We start from the raw sequence: 11,760 nt of genomic DNA on the forward strand, positions 1-11,760 counted from the left end.
TAAATACTAGAGACAGAAAAGCACTACATCTCATGTAAACTTTCCCTTAAAGACTGAATGTGTGAGGGGAATTTGGGAGCTGGTGATTTGGATCATAAAGCTGGTATTGGCAGATGTAGGAATGGAAATGAGGTCTCCTAACTTCCTGCTAATATGCCATGCCCTGCTCTCTTAGACAGCATGGATGGCACAGGTATTTCAGTGGGGTAAAAATGGGTTTGAACTGGAGCAAAAGGCACCATGAACAAGAAACAACTGAAAGTACAAAAAAAAAAAAAAAAAAAAAAAAAAAAAAAAAAAAAAAAAAAAAAAAAAAAAAAAAAAAAAAAAACCACCACAAAAAACCAACTTAGGTGAAACAGCCAATGAGATCTTTGCAAAACAGTCACAATGAAAAATGTCATATTGGCTATTTAGGCTGACAGATCTCCCACAAATACAACATTTTCCTAATGATGCATCAGAAAGCAAGAAACTTCCTTCTTCCCAAATAAGCCCTATGAAGGTTTGTTCCTGTTTGAGCAAAGCAGCAATAACATTGAATTGTCTGAAAAGTCTGTTATTCTTTTCCTTACTGCCACAAATGAGTGACATTGCAATGATTGCAGTGTCTTTCTGTACGTTCTGTCTCCACAAACTCAGAGATGCTTACCTATTTTTAGTCGTTAAAAGTGGCACTGTAGTTCCTCATTAGTTGTTTGTAATACCACCTTCAGAAGTAAAACATTCACATTGCTTTGTAGAAACAACCTCAATTTTGCCAATTGCTCATACTGGTCAGCCACAGGAGCACCTTCCAAACATCTGTTCTTGTGCTCAGCTATCATGTTCACCCTGACTGTCCCTGGCCTTGCTTTCTGATAAGGAACTCCCAGAGAGATGCTCATGGATTTTGCAGTCCACCTAACCAGGAAATAATGCCAAATTACATTTTGTGGCTCCTCAGAAGCTGTTTTGTATCATTCATATACTGTCTTCCAGCAGCCAGGAAAGATGCCAGCTGTGCCACTGAAGACCTGACCACTCTGAATGGATGACATAGTGGTTGTGGCCTGTCCATCCATGACTGTAAAAGGCACTGATTTGCACTGTGATAAGCCTAAAAAGCTTACAAGTGTCCAAATACCCCTTATGGCCAGCCAGTGGATGTCTTTTTGGACACTGATCTTCTGGAGACCCTGTATAGTTAAGTCAATAACTGTACATGACCTCTTCATACCAGGAGGCCAAGCCACACACTGCTAGGAAAATACTTGCTGGTAAAGATAGTTCAGACAGAAAAATGGATGGCCTAGGCCAGGCCACAGACTGCTCTTTGAGGAGACTGAAGGGGTTCTTCTGCTCTGAAGCTGACTGGAGACTGCTGCCATGCAAATGAACTTTTCCAGCTGAAGCTCAGCTGTCAGACAAATGTCTTTTCCATAGACAAGGTACACAGGGCAGCAGGTCTCCATGTACCTGTGCCATTCAAAGTGTAGTTTGCTCTGTCCTCCTGCTGGCCTCCAGGAGCTGTAGAGGGGTGCTCAGAGTGTGCTGGGCAGGAAGGATCTGTCAGGGTGGACGCACAGACATACACCTGCCATTTCCTTGGCAGACTTTTAGCCTCTCTCCACAGGAAGCACATTCTGACCTGAAAGTGTGCCAAAGAAAATGTGGGTGATCATACTTGTGCCCTGAGTGGATTGCCCTGCCAGGGACAGTGACACTCCAGATAGGAAAATCTGCTTAAAGAGAGTTGAATTCTGTTTAAAGGGAGTTGAAGAAGAGGAAAAAGCAAAGTGACTGATTAAAAAAAAGAGCTGCTGACAGACAGCAGCTAGGAATACTCAGGGACAGTCAGCTGACCAAAGAACGTGAATTATCACCTAGCTCAGAGGAGACTAGAACTTCACAGTATTATCCACAAATGGATTTGTGGGGAAAAGAGAGGTTGGAGGGAAGGCTGGAAGATAAAAGTGATAAGGATGGGTAAAGGCAGAGAGGGAGCATCCAATTTAATACCACGTCAACTAAGGGTGTAGCATAGCTAATTTTCAAAAATGACACTACTTGCTCTCTTCTGGACTTTGAATCATAGTTTTGCTCCAAAGAAAGGATTGCCTACTGTAATAGACTAAGAACAGAGTGTCATTTCTACTGTGCCTTAAGGATTCAAAGTTTTGAGAAACCTGGACTATTCCAGTGCAAGTGTTATAAGGCCATGTTATACAGGATGCCAAAAGAGGCCGTTTTTCTGTAGGTGGGTCTGGAACAAAGACAGTGATATTTACCAGAGAGACTGTGGCAGATACATGTCCTGTGCAGCAGAAAGCTAGAAGGCAAAATCTTGTAGAAGATCTGACAGCCCCAAGGACATTTGGAGTGCATATGTGAAGCACAAATTTAGACCATCAGCCAAGTTTGGGGGGAACCTCTTGAAAACACTATAAAAAGTAGTATAGATGTTGCTACTGATAACAGAAAACTCTTTTCCAAAATATTCAGTGGGGTCATACCCCAAATTACTACAGCTTTCTACAACATGACATCACTATTACATTGCAGCCTGGCATCGGGGTTTATCAATCAGTTTTTCTTAGCTGCTGTATAATACATTTAGTGGCAAATTGCTCCTGGCTTCACGAACTAGATATGCTATTATTAAGCAACTCTGAATAGACTAATTGTTATTATTTACTTCCTTCTTTGATGAACTTGAGCTCTTCACCAGCTGATGAATAATGCATGGGTTTATTGCAAGTGTAACATGAAAAGAAAACCATTATATTCACAATTTCTAATACTTGAAAGAAAAAACACTGCTCAGTACTTAAGATAAACACTGGAAGGTTCCTACTCATTCCCTGTCGCTGTGGAAAAGTGATGGTTGTTCTAAAGAAAGGACAACATTTTTTGCTCTAGCAAAGCACAACATTGTGCTTCCAAAATTTTGTGTGCCATAGTGGAAGACAAGAAGGGGCCAAAACTAGTCACATTTCATGAAGAATGAAGGAATTCTTATCCCTTGGCTGTCACAGATCAGGTATCATTTGCCTCTTTCTCCAAAGGTCTCCCAACAACATAATGACTTAATGAAAAGGGAAGAGACAGAAATGCCTGTGGGGTGACTGTTGCTGTTGCCTTTGAATAGAAATTGTTTGCAAGTTTTACCTAGGGTGATGGATAGCAGGATACAGCTGTGAGTACAATTCTATGCTGTAAAGATAGAATTGGCTTTTGTCTTTCCTAATATGTTCTTAAGGAGTAAAAATTCTATTTTTGTCATGTTTATGCAGGAGAATGGTTTCAGGGGGTAATGAGGACATTTGCATGGTGAAGAAGACTTTGTGTAAGTGTGGATTACAGGGCATGTAGTAAGGGAATAGGCTGTGAAGGTTGTATAACTGCTATTGACAAGGTATTGTACAACTGTAATAAAAATTGCAAGTTAGCTTGGGGACTGATAGTACTAACTTTTTCACTCTCTGCGTGGTATCTGAAGTGGGTTTTTTTCCTTTTTTTTTTGCAATAGACAAAAAAAAACCCCACCCAATTGTCCTTTCTTTGACTTCCTGGATCTTGGATAAACACATCCATCATTTTTCAAAATTATGGGCAGTATAATCAATTGTGATTATTCCCTAAAACTGAAATTTGTATTGTTATTTAAAATAAAAAAAAATGGTGTTTTTTTTTTTTTGCCACCTTTCTATTCCTTCTGTCATCACCACCTACACACACAAGTCTGCTGGTTCAACTTCCAGCATTCTCTCTCATGCAGGCAGCAGACTGAAACAGAATGAATATAGCAGCCACTATTATATATTCTTCAGCACACCATTTCAAACAGTCTATTTGTCAAAACAATTAATTTGTTTAGATTTTGGAGGGATAATTTTTATTCCATAGGGCCTGAATCATACAACCTAGACAACCCCAAAATGCTTATTTGACTTGAAATTGTGCACGCAGGCAATGGGAAGTCTGGCCTTGAGATCACGGGAAATTTTGACAGATGAGAGAGAAAATGGTAGCATTTCAAAACATAAATGAAGTTTTTCACTAGAACATTGACCATTGAATAATTTTTGGCTGACTGAGACTTGGCTTTGATAAACCAGAGAGTTTAGTGTTAGGACTCGGCTACATTTCAAGAAAGAAGTAAATGAGCTAGAATAAGACTTCTTTTTTTAATTGCTTTTTTTTGTTGTTGTTTTTCTTTACATATCTAAACTGCAATACAAAGTCTCTTTTATGTACTTTATTATAAGATTTTTAAATAGATGAGAAACAAACGCATCTTCTATGGCATTTCCCCTCATGTGAAAATGCAACTCTGATGTGTGGATAAAGCTGATAATGATGAGCCTACACCTTACATAGTGCTTCTCAGCTATTCTCAGAATGTTTGACAAGTGCAGTCAGCACTGCTATATTCTTTGTACACACAGAGAGAAACTGAGGCAAGAAACAGAGTCACAATACTCAGGATTGTCTAATAAGCTATTATACAAACAAAGACTGGAATTAGGTCCCCTCTGAGTTAAAGAAAAAATCAAATTAACTACTAATGAAAATTGTTACTATAGGGCATTTTAAAGGAATACTCAGAGATACTGTTGAAGGTGCTCTGCATAGCAGTGCCTTATTTCTCAATTATTATATAAACAAGTGGGTGTAATTAATGTATTTCAATGTGTTTCGGTAGGATTGAACTGTTGTTCATGGGGTACAGAATTTACATGTAGGCACTTCAAAGGAAAGATTAACACTATCCAATTTTTATCTTAATGAGCTAGATAATCCCCTAATATAAATAAGAACAAATCTACTGAAGTAAAAATCTCAGCCCCTTTTCCACATCTGACAGGGGGAGTAGTCAAAGCCTAAATCTCAAAAATGGTTAAACTCATATTAATTTGTCTTTATCCAACATATCTTTAACAACTGTCTTCTTTGTCAGTATAGAAATTATCAACCTGCCCAGCACCTGGACTCAAAGCTGAGGCACTGTTACAGGCTCACACTTATCTGCAGGTCTTTGGTGTGCATGCTCATTTATTTCATGAAATTCTGGGTAAAACCTCATCTTCATAGCTAAATTTATCTACACTAACATGATTCTGTGACTCAGTTCTTACAAAATCCTTTTCTCTTGCCCTAAATAAGTGAAGTTTGTCTTCCTGCTATTGATGCAGAATGCCATTGCCTGATTGCCTGATATTTGGCTAGACAGCCCTTCCAATAGCAACATTTACTGCATTAAGCTTAGTTAGTTTATCCTCACATTCACAGTTTTTCACACAATATTTTCTCCCTAATCCTAAGGGTTTTGGGAGGCCACATTGTCATTCTCAATCAGTTTATGCTACCATTCTCTTTTGCACTGGTTAATTTCTAAACAACCTTACATATCTTTTCCTCCAACTTTGCCTTTCATGTTTGTGAGCAACTTTTAAACAAAGCTGCTTCACTATCTTTTTCCCAGTCCCTTCCAGAAATGCTGTAGAGATGCTAACAAAATTCACATATTTGTCTAGATTACAACCATGTTATGATGACTCCCCACCATGTTCACCAGCACTGTTCCATGGCTACTTCATTCTCCCTTTGTGCCTTCCTGTTGTCTTCTGTGTAAAAACTTGCAGTCAGTGTCTCCTTGTTCAGTTTTCACTCCACACTTTGGTCCTGGTTTATAAGCACAGCTGAGGCACAGCATAGCTGTCTTGGCTTTGTCAATTCTGAGAAATGAGCCTGCAGGATACAAACACAGGTGGTACATATAGCTGCCATGTCACACTCCTCACCCTCAAAACTTACTAACGGAGGTAAAAACCTTCCATGTGTCAGTCTCACCTGGGAAATCTGCTATATGTGATGCTAAGGATCCATCTGTTTTTAATAATTTGCAGGTGCTGAAGCAATGCAAAGAGAACGTGAAATATATAGACCTTTAGCAAAAGTTTTGAGGGTTAAAAGAATTCCAGTCTGGACTTTTGCCAAAATCACGTTAATGCTTACAGTACCATAAAGAGCAACTCAGAGACTGGGTCATAGGTAATTATTCTCGTTATGTTTGATTCACAGAAACATATTTAGCTTGTTTTTCTAACTAAACTTCATACTATATTCTTGACTGTATTAACATCATGACTGTGTTGCCAGAACTAGAAACTTGTAACAAGGGCTTACCTTTGTTGCAAGCATACTCCAGCAGATGTGACTTCTGTTATCTGCTTTAGGCTGTCATACATATTTTCCAAACAAGCACAAGTATATGACTCCCATTAATTTATAGATAACTGTCAGGGCTGGGAACTCTTCCAGCAGACCTTATTATAGATGTGTTTTATCAGTGGAGTTTAAATTAAAACAGCTGTAAAAGCACTAGGATTATTCTCTCTCACACACAAAGATACAAGCATGTTCTGAACCGAGATCAATAAAGACCCTGACTCAGAGGATGTGTTGAGATTTACGTTAATGTGTATTATGGGAAAATGATAGTCCTGCTTCTGCCTGGTGTAGGCTATGCAAGAATAAGTTCTATGCCTACTTTCAAGGATGAGAAATGCTACAAAGAAAATTTATTTGACAGCTCATATCACTACTTCACAGAACTTTTTTGCTAGATTAAATTGCGACAATTGGTAACTGAGTAATATGAAGTCTGTTAAAATAGTCTAGGTTGCTGCACCTGCAGTGTAATTTCTACAGCTAACAAGAAAATTGTGTTGTCATGCAAAATCTATCTCATAATAATTTAATCCAAAAGGTCATCTGAATCAGGAATGCCAGTTCTCTCCTTAAAAAAAAAAAAAAAAAAAAAAAAAAAAAAAGAAAGAAAGAAAGAAAGAAAGACACAAGGGGATTTTTGTCAAACGTTTATTGAACAAAATTTGTGAATTCTGTCATTTGCCAACAAAGAAAGACTAAAAGCTTCTGGAAGCTTCTTTGGTTCTCAGTCAAGTTCATGATACTATTTTATGCCCTGAAGAAAATTGTAGCCATTTGTTTAAGCAATGAAGTTTCCATCTGTTCTATCTAGGTTTAAAGAGGCTGTATATTTTCAAGAACCTCAAGGCAATGTTTGCTGAAATCATAAAATGTCCCTGAAGTGACATCACAGAAACAAAATATAGATGGCAGAATTTTAAAGCTCACAATCAGGGGAAAATGCAGTTACAGTTTTATCCAGACACATACACATGATTATATCTGTATATATAAATAAAGAATAAACAGGGACAGAAGGAGCACCGTATTTACTTTAAAAATAAATGACCGATTTCAGCTGACTTAGCTGGTTAGCAGGGAATCACTCTAAATAAAATAAATGCATTTTTACTTTGTGTGACAAGCAGAAACTAAATTAAACATCAACTTACATGTACTTTATTAAATATTCAAGTTATGTATTCCACTACAACTTTACTCAACATATACATAATGTGTATTCTGACAATTTTGGAGCAATGCAGAATGCCTCGAGAAAAATTTTAAAGCTGGTTAATTGAGTCTCATTTTATATATACTCTATGCCACATACAGAAATGTTGGTAAAAAAAACCTAAGTGCAGCCTACCAGTTCAAGGTTTCAGATAACTGATAACAAATATCTGGTTAGTCTTCTGAGTTTTTGGAATAAATTGGCTGGGCTCAGGAAGTGCTAGTGGTCACTAGAGGTGTTCCCCAGCCCTCAGTATTTGGGCTAGTCCTGTTTAATGTCTTTTTCAATGATCTGGATGAGGGAATCAAGTGCACCCTCAGCGAGTTAGCAGATGACACCAAGCTGGGTGGGAGTGTTGATCTGCTGGAGGGCAGGAAGGCTCTGCAGAGGGGTCTGGACAGGCTGGATGGATGGGCTAAGGGCAATTGTATGAGGTTCCACAAGGCCAAGTGCCAGGCCCTGCTCTTGGGTCACAACAACTCCATGCATCACTACAGGCTGGAGACAGTGGCTGGAAAGCTGCCTGGGGGAAAAGGACCTGGAGGGGCTGGCAAACAGCAGCTGAACATGATCCAGGGTGTGCCCAGGTGGCCAAGAAGGCCGATGGCGCCCTGGGCTGGATCAGCCCTGGTGTGGCAGCAGGAGCAGGGCAGTGACCGTCCCCCTGTACTCAGCACTGCTCAGGCCACAGCTCCAATGCTGTGCTCAGCCCTGGGGCCCTCACTGCAGGAAAGACATTGAGGGGCTGGAGCGTGTCCAGGGAAGGGCAGCGGAGCTGGGGAAGGGTCTGGAGCACAAGGGCAGTGAGGAGCAGCTGAGGGAGCTGGGGGTGTTCAGCTGGAGAAAAGGAGGCTCAGGGGAACCTTACTGCTCTATAAAACCACCCGAAAGGAGGGTATACCCAGGAGGGGGTCGATCTCATCTCCCAGGTAACAGGAGAAAGAACAAGAGGTAATGGCCTCAAGTTGTGCCAGGAGAACTTTAAATTGGATATTAGGAAAATTTTTTCATTGAAAGGGTTTAAAAGCATTAGAACTGGCTCTCCAGGGAAGTGGGAGAGTCATCAGCCCTGAAAATGTTAAACAGACATGTAGATAAGTCTCTGAATGCATTGTTTAATGCTGAATGTGGTGGTGCTGGGTTGATGGCTGGACTTCATGATCTTTTCCAGCCTTAACATTTCTAAGATTCTATGGTTCTGTGAATATAGTCTGTCTCTCAATCTAACTTTGCTTCCTTGATATTAAAAATAATAAAAATTCTCATACTCTGCAGCAACAGAAATAAAAGAACGTCTAGTGTTTTCCAGAGTCCCAAGTATTTGGGGGATCCTTTAGGAGCAGTAGTTGAGGTATGAATTTGGGGATTTCTCTCATTGGTCTGAAAGGCTTTTCATCAATCTGCCTCATTTACCAGAACACAATAGTCCTCTGTATTCTGAATGCTGAGACAGACTTTCTGCTTCTTGGCAGGCATATAATTTTAACTAATCAGAGCAGAATTCAATCCATCATACTATTACTGGGATTCCTGAATAGTAAGTTCCTGATTCCCTTCTTGCATAAATATGTCGAGGACTACCAGTATTTAACCATTACTATGAGGACTGAGTCATAAATAAGAGCCCTGACGTAAAATATGTAAAATATAACAGCAATAAAAATCACTAAGACAGAAAATCAGATTAAGTGGAACATTGCACAGGAGCCAGAGGAAAGTGGAAGAGACTGAATATAAAACTTAAAATTCCACACAGGAAGAAGAAGATATTCAGCTACCTTGACAACAACCTGATTTCCACAGCTCCTAATGGGAATATCTATGTAGTGATTAAGGGAGAAAACAGGAGGAGGGAAGAGAAGGATGGAAAGACTGGGTGTATGTTTAAAGTAGATAACTCAGTGTTTAAAGTAGTCTGAAAAATGTGTATAAGGACAATCACCATTACTGCATTTAGATAGCTTGCCAGCATGCAACTGTGTCTTTCCCCTCATCCCCACCAGTCTTATCCCTTCATCCAGTCCTTCAGCACCAGCTCAAGTCCTGCCCGCTCCTCCTGCTTCCTCCTATGTGCTCCCCATCCTTCTTCACTCGGTGCAGCTAGGAAAGAGTTAAGTTGTTTTGCTAGATGCTTTCTGTTTCCTCTCTCTCCTCTTTTTGCCTAAGGAGTAGGCTCATGGGAGCAGGGGTTGAAGCTCTCTCCACCTTTTGCAATGGCCCTCCTGTCTCTTTTGCTCCTGGGCAGGCGGCAGCAGGGCAGCCAGCCAGGCGAATGGAAATTCTCTGGAGGGGGAGCTGGAAATATGCAGTGACCCACTTGCTGTTTCCAAGCTACGTTGCCCAGTTCTCTGTTCTGCCACAATCTGGACCATTTTAAACACCACTAAGTATGTCAGCATACACACTAGAGGGGACATCCAGCACTGTTATAAAGCTGGCATGCAGATTTAAGTTTAGTCACTATGCCAGCAAGACTGAAAAATTATGCTTGTTTCCTATACCTTACATTTGTTTATTGCTGATATTATGTCTCCTACTGATCTATGCATCCAGAGATCAGCCTAGCTCCCTAGGCTTAAATATTTACATGTTTTGTGGTTGTGCCATATTATACTACTACCTGGTTCCTCAATAATTTTCATTACATTTGTGATGTAGTGCAAAAGTAGTAGATAAAGGCTAAAGAAATAGTACTTGATTCAGTGTTTTAAAATAAATTAAAGATATTGAATCAAGACATTGAAATTTTAGGTCTTTGAGCCCAAGCAACATTGAAATATTTAATAGAAAAAATGGTAATGATGGAGTTATATCCATATTTAAACTTACCAGTAACTGTTCTGTTTTTGCAATTGCTCTGTATTACATTTTTTTCTGCCATAAAAGTTATATGTTAACCTATTTAGAGCTGTTTTGTATGAGGCCCAGGTATATGATTTGTTAAGTGGCAGTAATGTTACCAACAGTATTGATTTTGCAATGTTTTCCATGCAATGCTTGGCAACATGTTTTCAGATGAACAATTTAATTTTACTAGTTTAGAGGTCATAGCTCATGTTGAGTTATGGCATCATAAAGGAAAGACTTCAGTAAAATGCATTATATTTAACACACAGCAATCAAGAATGACTTTACGTCCGTCTTCTCAGGCAACTAAATATATTTCATGTATTTAGGAGCTGCAGAAATTTGACATCATTTGCAGCCTATCCACTGTACTAGTTGCTGCATTTTGTACAGCCTTTCTGGTACTAGCAGCAGTGAGATATTAAAGATTCCAGTATGCGATAACCCACTAATCACATACAATGAATTATTGATAAATAAGTTGCTGAGGATTTTTTTTCTGTTAACAGGAGAAATTAAGAATAATCACCTATGGTTCTATTCTGTGAAAAGAGTTGTGGTCAAGACCTCATTGTCCACATGACCAGTGGTATGTGGCATCCCTCAGGGGTTAATACCAACTGAGGTAGGTTCAGTATTCCATCTGTTCAGCATTCCATCTTTGTTGGTGACATGGAGAGTGGATCAAATGCACCCTCAGCAAATATGCCAGTGACACAAAGTTGTGTGGTGCAGTTGATATGCTGCAGAGAAAGTTCTCATGCTGGAGGGAAAGAAGCCATCCAGAGGGACCTGGACAGGCTTGAGAGGTAGACCTGTATAAAACTCATAAAGTTCAACAAAGTGAAGTGCAATGTCCTGCACTTGGGCTGTAACAAGCTCAGACAGGTTGGGTAGAGGATGGATTGCGGGTAATCCTGCAGAGTGAGAATTGAGGTTGATAAAAACTCACCAGGACGCACCAATATGTGCTTGCAGGCCAGAAAGCCAGAGGCATCTTGGGCTGCACCAAAAGCAATGTAGCTAGTCAAAGGAGGTGATCCTGTTCTACACTGCTCTTGTGAGACCCCACCTGGAGTGCTGCATCCAGCTCTGTGGCCAGCAACAAAAGAAGATGGAAGTGCTGGAGCAAGTCCAGAGTAAGCCACAAAGTTGATAAACAGACTGGAGAGCCTCTCCTATGCAGACAGGCAGAGAAAGCTGGGGCTGTTCAGCCTGGAGAAGAGAAGGCTCCTGGAGAGACCTTGTAGCAACATTTCAGTATCTGAAAGGCATCTACAGGTAAACTGGATAGGGACTCTTCGTCAGGAGCTGTAGCGACAGGACAAGGAGTACTGGGTATGGAAAGAAGGGAAGTTTGGTTTAGATACTAGAAAGAAATTCTTTACTGTGAGAGTGGTGAGACACTGGAACAGGATGCCCAGGGAGGTTGTGGATGCCCCAACCCTGGTAGTGTTCAAGGCCAGGCTGGACAAGGGCTTGAA

The sequence above is a fragment of the Onychostruthus taczanowskii genome, unplaced genomic scaffold (genome assembly GCF_017590055.1).
Source record: "Onychostruthus taczanowskii isolate IOZ18803 unplaced genomic scaffold, ASM1759005v1 scaffold54, whole genome shotgun sequence".
Classification (NCBI taxonomy): Eukaryota; Metazoa; Chordata; class Aves; order Passeriformes; family Passeridae; genus Onychostruthus; species Onychostruthus taczanowskii.